At 38.7% G+C, this 16,617-nt stretch overlaps 1 protein-coding gene and 1 long non-coding RNA gene across 2 annotated transcripts in view; both read left to right on the forward strand.

The window, feature by feature from the left end:
* Positions 1 to 16,617, forward strand: part of LOC121881471 (B-cell receptor CD22-like) — a 38,184-nt gene that overhangs the window by 6,448 nt on the left and 15,119 nt on the right. The gene's annotated exons all lie outside the window — the stretch shown is intronic.
* On the forward strand, positions 1,460 to 14,677 carry LOC121907548. The gene is made up of 3 exons (XR_006098901.1): positions 1,460 to 1,550; positions 13,941 to 14,294; positions 14,519 to 14,677. It is a non-coding gene; the product is annotated as an uncharacterized LOC121907548 (long non-coding RNA).

A 16,617-nucleotide genomic window follows, 5' to 3' on the forward strand; every position in this document is an offset into this window, starting at 1 on the left:
CAACTGTTTTAGCTGTTACAGTTATAACAGTTGTCCCTTCCTGTTAAAACTTATTGTCACCTATTTTATTTTAGCTTCTTTCAAAAGTTTCCATCACATCATGTTCTGCATTTCTTTGTGGTTTTCACACTTAACTGAGCAGCAACTTGACCAAAGAACTAACAGAGAGGAAACTAACCAAGACAACCACAGACTCTCTAATGATTCATTTTCTTTTTCTCATCCTGTTCAGTAAAACTGCATTAATGTTCACAGGTTCAATACATTCTTGTTTCTTCACTGAACCTTCAGACTGTACGATGTTCTGTCTCAGTGCACAGAGAGATAAACTGTAAACAGCATCTAAAACTGTTTCTTTGTACTGTAAATTCAAAGAAAACAGTTTGTCTTTGGACTTTCATATTCCTGTGTTCACCCAGGCTTCATTCAGAAATAAAGGTCAAAGGAAAAATCATTTTTAACAAGAATTATAAAGGTAATTACAAAGAAAATGAACATAAGGAAAAATAATGTGAATGGTGGATATAAGATGTATAAGAGACACATTTCAGGTGTTCAGCTTTAGCTTTTTTAAAACTACAACAAACAAGCAGAACAACAGTAAAAACTTGCAGAATGAATGGACTAAAGCTGAAACACTCAGCAGTAACAAATGATAAAATATGATAAACAACTGATAAAATACTGTATTCCAGTTCAGTTCTAGTTAGATTGATGCACGATGAGGAGCTTTGAATGACAATGACTGCAGATAAAATCATATTGATGCCATGATCCACTTTGTCTTATTCACTGATTCTTAACTTGTTATGAATCTGATTGTGGTTTCTGATGTGCTCTGTGTTACAGTGGTACAGGGTCAGAATGACTGGGGAGTGACTTACACTTCTACTCACATCTGTGCCTTAAAAGGATCAACAGTGAACATAAACTTTCCCTACAGATACCCATCCAGAATAAATGATCATGATACTGAAGTTGAGAGAACATTCTGGTATACTAAATTGAGTAATAATGAACTTGTGGATCTGAGAACAGACTCAGAGTATGCAGGTCGTGTTCAGTATCACTGGGATAAGAATGACTGCACTCTGAGAATCACAGACCTGAGAGAGAGCGACTCAGCTGAGTACAAGTTCATGTTCATAACAAACCAACCAGGAGGGAGATTTACTGGTTCACCTGGAGTCACTTTGACTGTCACAGGTAAATTTTTCATTGGAAGACTTAATGTAACTTCAAATGGTCAATATCTTGGAAATAGTGCTGTGAATGTTTGTGTGTGTCTGAACATAAATTACATTTCTGTTCTTTCTTCACATATACAGATCTCCAGGTGCAGGTGAAGAGGTCAACATATGGTCCTTCCTGGCCAGAGATGAAGTGTCACAGCAGTTGTCGTCTACCTGATCGTTCTTCCTACATCTGGTACAAGAATGGACAAGTAATTTGGAGTGAAACATCTTCTTCTTCTTCATTCTACTTTAATTCTGCAGACAGCTTTTCCTGTGCTGTTAAAGGACATGAGGATTTCCCCTCTCTTCCAGTTTGTGAGTTTTCTTCACAGTCTTCCACTAACATAACAGCATCTTGTGGAGTCTTTTATCTAAAGTTCTGTACAATGACTTCATGTATTTCTAATATGAGCAACCCCACTGCCTCACTTGTTATTGGCACCATGTTTTTCTCATTGAGCTCTACAGGACCTCTACTGCTGTCAGTATCCCAACAACAATACAACCTGCTCTATGTTACTGTAGAGAAAGATGTAGTTTCAACACTTTAATAATATTTTATCCTGCTTATTAGACAAAATCTCTTGTACTAAGAGTTTGACAACTAGATTTATTGTGTCTTCAGTTTCTCTCATTTTTCTTTTGTTTAATAGCAACAGTCCACTTAAACACACCAATGTTTCAGACTCTGGCTTAAAGTTTGTGTTAACCAGGTGTATTGTATCAATAATCATATTGACCCAGCTCTGTCCATCAATAGTCAATCAGAGCCATCACTCCAGTCTTCACAATACATTTCACACATGTTTATGTGTTATAATTTCCCTCTGTTTTCCCTTAAAATATAAACATCTTACAGTAGATGAGGATTACTGCTCTCCATCTCTCCTTCAGTGTGTTTACTGTGTCACTTACAAAGAGTAAAACTTATATACAAGGTAACAGGACATCATGTAGTTTGTAATACAAGCTGGTGAATTAGGAAATCAAGTTCCACAACCAACGTTGTGTTTGATGAAGGAATTATTAACCATTTAAATATGTTCCACTGTGAAAACTCGACCTCATCTCAGAGTGAAATGTTAAACTTGTTCATGTTTTCTCTTACAGATGCTCCGAAGGTTCCCTCTGTGTCACTGAGTCCCTCTGGTGAAATCAAGGAGGGCAGTTCAGTGACTCTGACTTGTAGCAGTGATGCTAACCCAGCAGCTAAATACACCTGGTACAAGGAAACAGATCAACATTATGAGTTTATCTCTAAAGGCCGACAGCTTGTCTACAGCTCCATCCAGTCCTCTGACTCTGGATATTATTACTGTACAGCTGAGAACACACTGGGGAAAACAACATCTGAATCCATCTTTATAGACGTGTCATGTGAGTAAAACACAGTCTACATTAAAAAGTATCATATAAGTGATGACGACTTTTTTCAGGCTTTATTAACCAGTGAAATGTTTTGCTGATCAGGCTGTCTTAGCTCTGCCTGCTTCACATTTACAGTCTGCTGCTTTAGTTCACTGAGCAGCTCAGTAGATGATGAAGAGGCTGTTTCAGTCACTGTTGGCACAAAGATTTACTCTGCTGTTCATGACATTCAAACCATCAGACGTCCAGCCAGTAAACCACCTCTAAAGGTTCACATGCTGCTACATACATGAATATAAACTATTACTTATTTAAATTTATTAAATGTATATATACTGTAAACGGCATTAATTGGTATTTATTTTTTCAAAAAATCTGCATCGCTATCTAACATTAGCAGTTCAAGCCATATGTTCCCTCACCTTCAATGTGAGTTTATATGTTTATATGTATCATTATTATTTATTTATATTTATTATTTATATTTTGTTTCCTTCTAAACAATGTCTTTGGTACTATACTTTTCTTGCTCAACTTAGCATCCAGAAAACCTGAGCTCTCATTTTACTGTAATTGTAAACACTTCATGAATCTACTAGGTAACTTATTCACATGTGTTGTTTTTTTCAATCTGACCACATTCTTTCCATAAAGACAAACATTAGATGTTTGACAACAGCTAAAGAGTGATAACTGGTCAGATATTTGCCATGTTTGAAAGCCAAATATTAGATTCATACATTTTGTTGTCAGTTATTCAATATTTCAACTAATATTTAAAGAAGCACTTATAAAGTGAAAAATTATCCTCATCTGGGGATGAAATGTTAAATGTGTTGATGTTTTCTCCTCCAGATGCTCCAAAGCTTCCCTCTGTGTCAGTGAGTCTCTCTGGTGAGATGGTGGAGGGCACTTCAGTGACTCTGACCTGTAGCAGTGATGCTAACCCAGCAGCTAAATACACCTGGTACAAGAAGAATGTAAATCCAGACCTTCAACCTCTCAGTAAAGAACCACAGCTTGTCTTCAGCTCCATCCAGTCCTCTGACTCTGGAGAGTATTACTGTACAGCTGAGAACCAGCTGGGGAAGAGGACATCTGAATACATCTTTATTGATGTGAAATGTGAGTGAAACAGCTTATTTAAAAGGAAACACACAGCTGATGGACTTGTCAACCTTGTTAAGTAGAGATTTGTCTGATCATGTCTGTTTTCTTCAGCTCTGCCTGCTTCACATTCAGTCTGCTGCTGTAGTTCACTGAGCAGCTCCAATACAACATGTTGTACTAATGCAACCCTTCCTCATTTTATACTTCATTCATTTTGATACATCTCCTCCAGATGCTCCAAAGCTTCTCACTGTGTCAGTGAGTCCCTCTGGTGAGATAGTGGAGGGCAGTTCAGTGACTCTGACCTGTAGCAGTGATGCTAACCCAGCAGCTAATTATACCTGGTACAAGGAGAATGAAGACTCACCAAAAGCATCAGGACAGATCTTCACCATCACTGATGTCAGACCTGAACACAGTGGGAATTATTACTGTGAAGCCCAGAACAGAAGAGGACGTCATAACTCCACCTTATATCTGACTGTTGGATCAGGTAAGTTCTTTCATTCGGCTACACACACACTGCACTAGGACTCATTACACACCATCTGATGTGATGCAGGGGGGAGGGGGAGATTTCATTAACCTCCATCTGTACCAAACCCTTGTTGTGAAACTCTACAGTGTCTGGTGAGAAGAATGAATGTGGGAAAGCTGATATTAAGATCCAGAAACAAACCTGCTGCTGCAGTATGGAGTGTAGTCATCAGTGTTTAAGAGCTATTTGTTCCCTCTTGAGTTCTGTCTGTATTGTTGGGATCAGGTTCAGCATATCTAATGTGTCCAAAGGCTTCTGTCCTGTTAATTATACTGGAGAACAGAATATCAAGGTGGAGCCATGCAGGTCTGGAAAGTATCTGTTTCTTGTGACGTTGTGACCTCCTGTGTGACTCTTGTTCACCTGAGAGTGACACAGTCCGGATGATGATTAGCAGCTCCAAGTTCGAAACGAATGTTTCCTCCTGGAAGAAGGTGGATTGTTCAGTCTAGGTGGGCAGACAGCTGCCCCAAGTGGATTACTTCAGACCTAAGAGTCGTATTCATAAAAGACAGTAAAACAGGTTTGTGTGATTCAATGCTGACTGGAGGAATCAGCTCAATTCAAATCATGGTAAAGAGACATCTGAGCAAGAGAAAACTCTGAATTTTCTTGTCAATGTGTTTCTTATTCACAAGTTATATTTCAAAGGATTATGTGACCTCTGATTGGGCTGAAGTGATGCAGGCTTTTTATATTTAACTAGTGGAGAGAGAGCTGTGCTCATGAATACAAGCAGCCAAGGTGAGATTTCTTCACACTGCGCTGCCTCACTCTATGAGACCAAGAGTCTAAATATTGAGCTGCTGCATTTTTTTATTCAGAGGAGGAAGTTGAAATGTGACCAAGAGTATTCAGACACAACAGACCAAGAGAAGGTCTCGGGACAAACCGTGGACACACTGGAGGAGTTAAATCTCCAGCTGGTCTGGGAGAAGTTGGAGATTCCACTGAAAGACTGTTTTTACATTTAATTTGTCTCTTTTCAGAGAGTTATCATTCTACTCTCACAAGAAAACACATTAACTTGTAAGAATGATGTGATTAACTATATCTTTACAACAGCACCCTCTACTGGGCCAGTTGCCATTTGACACTCACTCAGCAAAGCATCACACACCAGCAGCTGTGCTGAGGAAGCTGCAGGAAGAGAGGAGAGTTTGCTCACTGCAGCTGCTTCCACTGTCACCACTGTTTTTATTTTCAATGACTCTGGACAAGAATTTATTTTACACTGATTTGATTTAAACATGTTTTTGCATATTTGTTACAGATGAAAGTAAAGCCTGTAAAGCACAGTACTGGAGCACCAAGACATTTAGTTAAGCTCTATAGGAGTGTGACCTCCATCGTCAGTACAGTTAGTTACAGTTTAAGTGACTCAGAAACAGTGTCCACTTACAATCCAGCTGTTACAATCCAGATGTTTACACTCATCTGACACACTCATCATAGTTGTTAGCGTGCGCTCACAGCAATGAACAACAGAGCTTTGAGGACACTTCATGCCGTCAGTTTCTCCTCTCAGACTCCATAGTAGAGCTAGATGGATAAATCTGCAAGTCTGAGGTTTTGGTTGATGTTAGTTTATATATCAGTATATGACTAATGACCAATACATCATAACCATGTCTGTGTCAGCCTATAAAAAACAGTTTCAGTTGAGCTATACTACATACAGCAGGCCTACGGGCTGCCAGATAGTCCAGCTGTATCAAGCTGGAAACAAACCAAAACCATAATACTGTATGTACACCTTATTATTATTATTATTATTATTATTGTTGTTGTTGTTGTTGTTGTTGTCAAGTAGGTTTGCACATACAAAGAATTTGTTTTGTTTTTAAGAGAGAATACAAGCACCACAAGTCAAGTAATCATAAATGATTTACAATAAAAATATGTAAAATATATTCTAAACGTAAAAGAGCTGTTAGAGTTTAAAATGAAGAGAATTGAATATACATATATTGACTGAAACATTGGAGCCAAACATGCTGTAATACCCTGATTAACTGTCAGTGTTTTCTTTTGATCGCTGTTCTCCAGGAGCAGGAAAATCAATAGCTGCTGGAGTAACAACTGCTGTTCTCCTGTCTATCATCATCCTCTCTGTCTTCCTGTGGATGATGTAAGCACTTCTGTTTCACTAAATCGTTGATCAGAATTCAGTCATTTGTGTTTTTAATGAATTCTTCTAACCAGGAAAAAGAGAGCCTCCAATCAATGGACTGAGGCTGAGGAGAGACCAGACAACAGAGAGAGGGTGAGGAGGGAGAGTTATACTATTCTATCCTGGTTCCACACTTCCACAGTCACTATCTTAAAGTGCAACTAGAAAACTCATCTGACTGTCAAGCACTTCATGTTGTTTCTTAACAATCCTTCTTCACACAAACCAACACTTTCTTCATTTCTATCACCCTCCAGACACAGTCGGAAGAGCAAGATAACCTTCAGTACGCCAGCGTGCACTTCTCCAACAACCATGCAGATCCTCTCTACGCCAACATCAGATCAGCTCAGCCCCACAGACACATGGAGGAACAAGAGGTTGTCCAGTACGCTGCTGTCACATTTAACAGAGCCGGTACTGCCCCGAGGTGAGCAGCTCTTCACACAGGAACATAGTAGCAACACTTTTATTTCAGTTTTTCATTTCTTACATTTGTCTGTTACATCTTCATTATGACTGTTTGTATAATTTAATACCATATCTTCACAATCACCTGATTCATTTTTTTATTTCCCTCTCAGAACCAGAGGTCAGGAAACTGAGGAAGATCCAGCTGCACTGTACAGCACAGTCAACAAAACCTCATGAACAAACCAGCAATCTCGTATCTGATATTTCTATATGTTTTTTCTGTTTTTAAGTCTTTATTTCAGCAGGTAATTTTAAAATATACATCTCAGGACGGACCTCTATATATTTTAGAGCAATTTAAATGACACTTTAGCTTGTTATTTTACTGCTGAAGTAAAATTCCACTCAGACGTAGCTCCTGAACTAAGTGTGAAGCTTATGAGGCTTCAGCAGTCTGAGTTAGTCATATCAAGTGGATATCTGCCACATTTACAGACTTCTTAGCATCAAATTCCCTCTTTGTGTTTCCTCAGACAGTGTTTCCCTGTTGAGTTGTGGTGGAAGTATAGTAGCAAAAAGAGGGACTTTGGCTCTAAAACGTCTGTAACGTTGAAAGATATCTACTTGATTTGACTCATTTGGACAACTGAAGCTTCATATTAGCTTCAGGTAAACTTTTAAATACATTTTGCACAGAAGGAGGACCGTGGAGTTTGTTCACTGTAGGGTAAAGTCCCTGCATGTTTCGAGGGCAGACAGCACAAGCCTCAAACAACAGACCAGCTCTTTCTTCAACACCCAGGAATGCTGGCCAATATATATAAGTGAGAGTCCCAAACTCCTCACTGACCAGACCATCTAAACAAACTCCTGCAAAGAGAAAGGATCAGATAAGGAACCCCCATCTCCTGCATGGTCACCAAACCAGACCACTGACCCAAACCACTTTTGACCCCTCAAGCTACAAGAGCTAGCAAGATGGGAAGACCAATTCACACCCCCAATGTGAATTGATAGTACCATTTGAACAAACGACCATCACCACTGGTTATCATAACTCACCTCTAAGAGCCAGTCACACACAGAGACGAGCTGGTACCAACTTTAATCCCACTGTGGACTCTAATTTTCAGGACTTGGACGACCAACCCGAGAATTGATCACTGGACAAACCAGCATAAGGCACAAGACATGCTGCACAATATTCCATGCTCCAGTGACATACAGACACTCACAAACATTAACCAGAACACACCCTCAAATGACATGGACCCCTGCCGTTTGTAGTCAGATCAAGGAGAACAGAGGACTGTCAAACCCATGGAATTACAAATGTGGTTTTAGATTTTGTCTAAAGACAATTAATATTGTATGTTAGTACATGTGCGTATATCACAATATGTGTTGTTATGTACTTTAGTTGGACTTTTATTCTACTGCCTTTAAGCCAAGAAATGTACCATGAACATAATTCCATCATCCTTTATAACATTAACATGTTTAGTACCATTCTGCTTGTCTCACTTTCAGAACGCTTAAACTACTATCAAAAATGCAAAATTAAGAATCATGCAGTTGCTAAATAGTAAATACATTGATTAATGGAATAACCGTATTCAGGAGTTTAATCCGCCTGTCCATGAACAGGAGGGGACTGACTCTGCAACCCCTGGGATTGACCAGGATGCACCTTCTGGGTGGGCAGACAGAAACTTTAAAAGTGTCTTATCTGAGATTCTGTGATGCTATTCGCTGGTTGCTGGTTCTTCTTGCTTTTGTCTTTGTCTTCTTGCTTTCTGTCATGCTGGTTAAAAGCTTGCATTTTGTTAGTTTGAAGATGTGACTCAAACAAGAGGAGGTGAAACCTCAGAATGTAGAGTCATGAGTTGAGGAGAGCATAAACCACTAACCTAAGAGAGCATAAACCACTAATGGGAACTTTTCAACTCCAGACCAGCCAGTTTCCCTTTCCCTTTTGTGTCCTGTCTGTAAAATGTTGTAGTATTTAATACTTGTAGCTGTAGAAATAACTGTTAAATAACAATAAATGTGTATATAACTAAAGTGAACTTGTTTTCTTGTGCTTGCATCTCAGTCACTTAACCTTACAAGACCTATACCCTTGCAAAATCATAAGATTAATAAAAATCATAATTCTAATTGACCCCTCTTGTGTGGCCAACAAGGAGGACTATTTCCCTATTATTATACCTACTCTGATATGAGTTATGTTTCTGGGCGAATAATTTCATATTGGAGTTGTGCACTATAATAACTCATAATTCCCCCCAAAAATCAAATCATAAAGCTATTTGAGTGCACAAATTCCTACACCCCCATCACTTACATTGAAAGTGCATTATGAGGGGATCTTTATGGTTAATATGAACAGGATGACTGATTACAGCAAGAAAATGATGATTTGGGATGTTGCTAAAATGAAGATGCACAGACACTGTATTGAAGAAGACCTTAATTATCATGTGAGCTGTTTATCTCCTTTTCGGTCCATTTAAACTCTTTGGGGTCACTCAGGGAAGCAGAATGTGTGGCAGTTTACTGAGTATGAAGCCTTTTCAGTATAACAGTCCATATTTGTTAGTGACAACTGTAGATCACTGACTGAATCATTTTCATACTTAGACACCTCGACTGTGAGCGTTTGTTCAACTACTGTACAACAAGGTCACCAATGTGAACAATCAACACTTCTGAAACTGAAGCTCTAACTGTAATGTTTAATGAATTTAATGTCAAGAGTAAACAGATTAAGATGCAACTCCATCATAAAAAGTGAAAAGTACTAAAAGTACATTTAAATGTGTGTAAACAATCAGTGATTGATGGTAAAAATGTTTCAGAGTTGTGATTCAGTATCTCTGATGTTTCACTGTCCTCTAGTGGTGAAGCTTCAGTGTTGCAGATTCAGGCTTCATCACTGATGATGTGCTCTGTGTTACAGTCAGAATGATGGTGAATGAGTGAGTTTCCAACTGCAGATGTAAAACATTTTGTCATCTGATTTACACATAGATTTGTGTATCATGTTTTGATGTACTTTGCTTTTTACTTGTTTCTTAATACTTACAATAAACATTGTGCTCAGCATGTGACTTCTTACATCCCATACTGATGCAGTACATCTCTTTGAACTCATGGTGGTGTATTCAGTGTCTTAACATGCACTAGAAGTGTGAAGAGATGCATCAAACCAAATGTCACACAACCGTCACGTGTCATGTTTTTTTCTTTAGACACTGAACTGTCTCACACTTAATAAGAGTAAGATAATTAAAATCTCTCATTATTTCTCTTCTCTCTTTATTTAAGAGGTCAAAACACTGGTCTGTTATTCTCTCTAACATAGATTATATTAAGTCTTCTGAAAACAGTAAAACTTGGTTTTAACTTATGTGTTTACTGTCATTTGGCTCCTCATGAATATTCATAATAATGAGAAAGAGGAAGGAAATCAAGTCTTTTAACATCCTGATATCTGACTTCTGCTCACAGATCACAGAGGACGAGCATCTTAACAGACAACGTCCTTCTCTGTTGTAAGTAGAACAGTTTACTGATATGATTATTACATGTTGTTTACATTATTTGATGTATTTTATTGTCTCTGAAGCCTCACAGAGAGATGAGAGGAGCAGCTATGAGTTTAACAGCAGCAGCAAGTGGATTTGTTGTCTTCCTTCTCTCTGTGTCAGGTACTGTATATCTACATTTACATTGTAGGACATTTAGCTCACTTATTCAGAGCAGCATGAAGTCATTTTAAGAAAGTAAATATAAAATATCCCAGATCAGCACTTTTCTAGGTTTGATGTATGTGTGATGCAGTATGATGAATAACTTTTAAACTCTACAACACCAAACATTCACTTCTGTTTATTTCTGTGTAAACTATAGCTGTTGAATGAAGGCAAAATGGTAAAAATAACATCAATATTTACTGCTGAACACTTTAATAATATGATTTAAGATGTTCAGCTGTTTCTGTGTCATGGGTGGTGGGAGTGGGGGTGTCTAGCTAATAAGGTTTGTCTACCCTCCCTCCATGGATTGTAAGAATAATATATTTTTATACATGCATATGCATATATACATAGTTCTATGATGGGACAGCAATGCACTGAGAATTTCATCTCATCATGATGTTTTAAATGTGTTTGGTCATTTCTGCACTCTGCACTGTAGAGCTGGACAACTGTTTTAGCTGTTACAGTTATAACAGTTGCCCCTCCCTGTGAAAACTTATTGTCACCTATTTTATTTTAACCGCTTTCAAAAGTTTCCATCACGTCATGTTCTGCATTTCTCTGTGGTTTTCACACTTAACTCAGCAGCAACTTGACCAAAGAACTAACAAAGAGGAAACTAACCAAGACAAGCACAGACTCTCTAATGCTTCATTTTCTTCTTCTCATCCTGTTCAGTAAAACTGCATTAATGTTCACAGGTTCAATACATTCTTGTTCCTTCACTGCACCTTCAGACTGTACGATGTTCTGTCTCAGTGCACAGAGAGATTAACTGTAAACAGCATCTAAAACTGTTTCTTTGTGCTGTAAATTCAAATAAACCGTTTGTCTTTGGACTTTTATATTCCTGTGTTCACCCAGGCTTCATTCAGAAATAAAAGTCAAACTAAAAAATATTTTTATAAACAAAATCAACATAAGGAAAAATAATGTGAATGGTGAATATAAGATGTATAAGAGACACATTTCAGATGTTCAACTTGAGCTTTTTTAAAACTACAACAAACAAGCAGAACAACAGTAAAATCTTGCAGAATGAATGGACTAAAGCTGAAACACTCAGCAGTAACAAATGATAAAATATGATAAACAACTGATAAAATATTGTATTCCAGTTCAGTTCTAGTTAGATTGATGCATGATGAGGAGCTTTGAATGACAATGACTGCAGATAAAATCACATTGATGCCACGATCCACTTTGTCTTATTCACTGATTCTTAACTTCTTATGAATCTGATTGTGGTTTCTGATGTGCTCTGTGTTACAGTGGTACAGGGTCAGAATGGCTGGAGAGTGACTTACACTTCTACTCAGATCTGTGCCTTAAAAGGATCAACAGTGGACATAAACTGCAACTACAGATACCCATCCAGATTAGAGGGCACCTCCACCACAGTTAATGAAAGATTCTGGTTTACTAAATTGAGTAATAATGAACCTGTGGATCTGAGAACAGACTCAGAGTACGAAGGTCGTGTTCAGTATCACTGTGATAAGAATGACTGCACTCTGAGAATCACAGACCTGAGAGAGAGCGACTCAGCTGAGTACAAGCTCAGGTTCATAACAAACCAAGGAGGGAGATTTACTGGTTCACCTGGAGTCACTTTGACTGTCACAGGTAACATTTTCATTGGAAGACTTAATGTAACTTCAAATGGTTAATATCTTGGAAATAGTACTGTGAATGTCTGTGTGTGTCTGAACATAAATGACATTTCTATTCTTTCTTCACATATACAGATCTCCAGGTGCAGGTGAAGAGAACAACATCCGATCCTTCCTGGCCAGAGCTGAAGTGTCACAGCAGTTGTCGTCTACCTGATCGTTCTTCCTACATCTGGTACAAGAATGGACAAGTAATTAGGAGTCAAACATCTTCTTCTTATTCAGTCTACTTAAATCGTGCAGACAGCTATCGCTGTGCTGTTAAAGGACATGAGGATTTCCCCTCTCTTTCAGTTTGTGAGTTTTCTTCACAGTCTTCCACTAACATAACAGCATCTTGTGGAGTCTTTTATCTAAAGTTCTGTACAATGACTTCATGTATTTCTAATATGAGCGACCCCACTGCCTCACTTGTTATTGGCACCATGTTTTTCTCATTGAGCTCTACAGGACCTCTACTGCTGTCAGTATCCCAACAACAATACAACCTGCTCTGTGTTACTGTGGCAACCACCAGCCACAGACGCAGGTTCAAACACTGTGAAGACAAAGATGAATAGGGAGCACTCTTATATTAGAAATAACAATCTTTATTATATAAAAATATAATTTGATAAAATGACTTTGAGGACAAGCAGCAAGTTGTTTGGTCACAATACATTAAAGGTCACACACTCTGTCTGACAGCAACAGGATCAGATTAAAAAGACAAAGCAGCACATAAACTAGTGCAAGAGGAGCTCACAATCTGTACACCTGGGCAGTGTGCTCAATAATGTCAACAGAGTCATCACACAAATAAAAACTAAAGAAAACAATTGAATCAAAATTAGCAAAAAAAGAAAACAAAAAACAAAAAAAGAAAACACCAAGGCAGCGGCCCACTAGCTGCAAACACAACAAAACAAAACATGATTAACTTCATACAATTAATTCCCCCAACAGAAACAAACCAAAAAAAAGAAAATATCCAAAGCCCACCAGCTGTACAGCAGCTCCCTGGTCGGATTTCACCAACTACACTTGTACACAACCGCGCAAGGAGCTCTACAAAACACATGGACATATAACAGATTTCCACAATGCAAAATACAGACTGAAAATAGTCACATTTAAACATACATGTGTCTCAGAAAGGCGGTCCATTGGCAGCCCCCACTACACCAAGACAAGACGCCTCCCAGACACTGGGAATGAAGCAGGAACATCCAGGTCCCAGTCAGCATTTTTTCATCACTTTATTTATAGAAATCATCACTTACAACATGTGTGACAATAATACAATAACAGAAAACTACTAGACATCATAGTGAAATAAAGATAACATAAAGGACGTGACTTCACTTTCAGTTTGTTGATACAGCCAACATGGTAACAGGACAAAGAGTAAAAAAATGTAGTTTTAACAGTTTAGAAATATTTTATCCTGATTATCAGACAAAATCTCTCGTTTCAAGACTTTGACAACTAGATTTATTGTGTCTTCAGTCTCTGTGTGAAAATTACAAATTTTGGTGTCATCACTCCAAATTTTGTATATTAATTTGTTACAATTTTCCACTATTTTCCCCTAAAACTGTAAGAGGAGCATTCTTGTAGTCTCCTCTTAGTTTACACACACACACATAATTAATGATTGATTACTAACTACATTTAATCTTTCAGGTCTCGATGGTCAATCCTGCAACAGAGTGACTTACACTGACAGAAGCATCTGTGCCTTCAGAGGCTCATCAGTGGACATTTCCTGCTCATACAACAGTTTAGGATCTATCACATCAACATTCTGGTTCAGTCCTGAACGTAGTCATCAGTGGCAGAATCCCTCACAGCCTGAGGACCTTAGGAAAGACTCCCAGTATGCAGGTCGTGTTCAGTTCCTTAATCCAGAGAGAGGACGCTCCACTCTGAGAATCTCTGACCTGAGAGAGAGCGATTCAGCCCAGTATCACTTCACATTCAAAACACAATGGATTGAATGGGGGAGTAGTTTACCTGGAACAACTCTGACTGTCACAGGTACTGATGAACACAAACTGATGAATAGTGAAAGTGGTGAATAGTTATTGTTGAAGAGTTTCACATAACATTGATTGGATTATATTGAGTACTTTCCTCCATTTACACTTTTGATTGGATGATCCCAAATGATTTCACCCACAAGAACTACAAAGGTTATTTGACTGTATGTGAGTATTTTACTGGTAACAAATGACATTTTTGATCCTTCCTCAAAGATCCAGCTCTCCAGGTGCAGGTGATCACAATAACAGTCCATCAGTCTTATACCGAGGCAGAGCTGAAATGTCTCAGCAGCTGCAGTCCAGCAGGTCGTATTTCTTACGTCTGGTTCAAGAACGGACAGAAAGTTATGAAGGAGGAAACTTCTCTTTATTCAGGGCAGTTTAATCGTGGTGACAACATCTCCTGTGCTTTGAAAGGACATGAGGATTACCGCTCTCCTTCAGTGTGTGAGTTTACCTTAATATGTCACTAATACAATGTCAAAATGTATCCAAGGTAACAGACAGTTGATTTTAATCACTCCTCACTTTGTGTCTAACATTTGCTTCTTATGTTGTGTCAGTTAATTAACTGTTGACCAACTATGTTTTCTCCTCCAGATGCTCCAAAGCTTCCCTCTGTGTCAGTGAGTCCCTCTGGTGAGATAGTGGAGGGCAGCTCAGTGAATCTGACCTGTAGCAGTGATGCTAACCCAGCAGCTAATTATACCTGGTACAAGGAGAATGAAGACTCACCAAAAGCATCAGGACAGATCTTCACCATCACTGATGTCAGACCTGAACACAGTGGGAATTATTACTGTGAAGCCCAGAACAGAATAGGACGTCATAACTCCACCTTATATCTGACTATTGGATCAGGTACATTTTTCCATTCAGCTACACACACACTGCACTAGGACTCATTACACACCATCTGATGTGATGTAGGGGGGAGGGGGGATTTCATTAACCCCCATCTGTACAAAACCCTTGTTGGGTCGGCTGTGGCCCAGGAGGTAGAGCAGGTCATCCACTAATCAGAAGATCGGCAATTCGATTGCCGGCTCCTTCAGTCTGCATGTTGAAGTGTCCTTGGGCAAGATACTGAACCCCAAATCACTCCTGATGGCTGTGCCATCAGTGAATGGTTAGTTCCCCCTGATGGGCAGGTTGGGTCCTTGCATAGTAGCCCCTGTACCCATTCAGAGTGTGAATGGGTGAATGTGACATGTAGTGTAAAAGCGCTTTGAGTGGTCGGAAGACTACAAAGGCACTATACAAGTACAGTCCATTTACCATTTGTTGTAAAACTCCACAATGTCCAGTGGGAAGAATGAATGTGGGAAAGCTGATGTCAAGACCCGGAAACAAACCTGCTGCTGCAGTATGGAGTGCAGTCATCAGTATTTAAGAGCTTTTTGTTCCCTCTTGAGTTATGTCTGTATTGTTGGGATCAGGTTCAGCAGGCTTCTGTCCTGTTAATTATACTGGAGAACAGAATATCAAGGTGGAGCCTATGCAAGTCTGGAAAGTATCTGTTTCTTGTGATGTTGTGACCTCCTGTGTGACTCTTGTTCACTTCATCTTTTGTAGTTTTTCAGCAATTTAAGCCCAAAGGGTTTTTCAGACTTTTTCAGGTCTCACCAGTGTGTCATGTGATCAGGCACAGTGGAGAGCACAGATAATTTTAGACCAGAAATGTTTTTCTGAACAGCTATCACTCCCACAATTTTAACTCCTCAAGCACATATCTTGCCTCAGTATGTTACCACAAGCCTCATCTCTCTTAAAATGTAAATACATTTCACATAGGACTTATAGTTTTTGAGATCTAAACCTTAATTGATAGAGAGTCGCTGTCATGTTCTCATTGACTGCAATACAGTCTGCAAGATGTGTGTCTCCTCTCACTCCAGTTTCTTAAACTTACAGATTCTCTCTTCCTTCAAACACTTTTTACACATATTATGCATTCTCATGTTAAACTAATCTTGCTTTCACTAATGATGTACAAATCTCTGGGCTTTAAGCTCTAGTTTGAGACAAATACATTTTCATCATCAAAATGGAGATTTTTTTCCTTTTGTTTTTGTGAATGTCTGTTGGCTCAGTGGTTTATAACACTGCTCTCTGATCAGCGTCACCTTAGATGACAAGGTTGTGTGTTCGATACCTGCTCACTGCAGTCCTCCTCATGTACATCTCTATCATGTACCATAATTCAGTTCCACTCTAGCTTACTTTAACATTATTACCTAAAATGTGGATTGCTCTTATTGTTAAATACATGTTTTCCCATTATACAACTCCTGTCTGAGTAGTCTAGTGGTTTAAGC

Source organism: Thunnus maccoyii, chromosome 2, assembly GCF_910596095.1.
Source record: "Thunnus maccoyii chromosome 2, fThuMac1.1, whole genome shotgun sequence".
Classification (NCBI taxonomy): Eukaryota; Metazoa; Chordata; class Actinopteri; order Scombriformes; family Scombridae; genus Thunnus; species Thunnus maccoyii.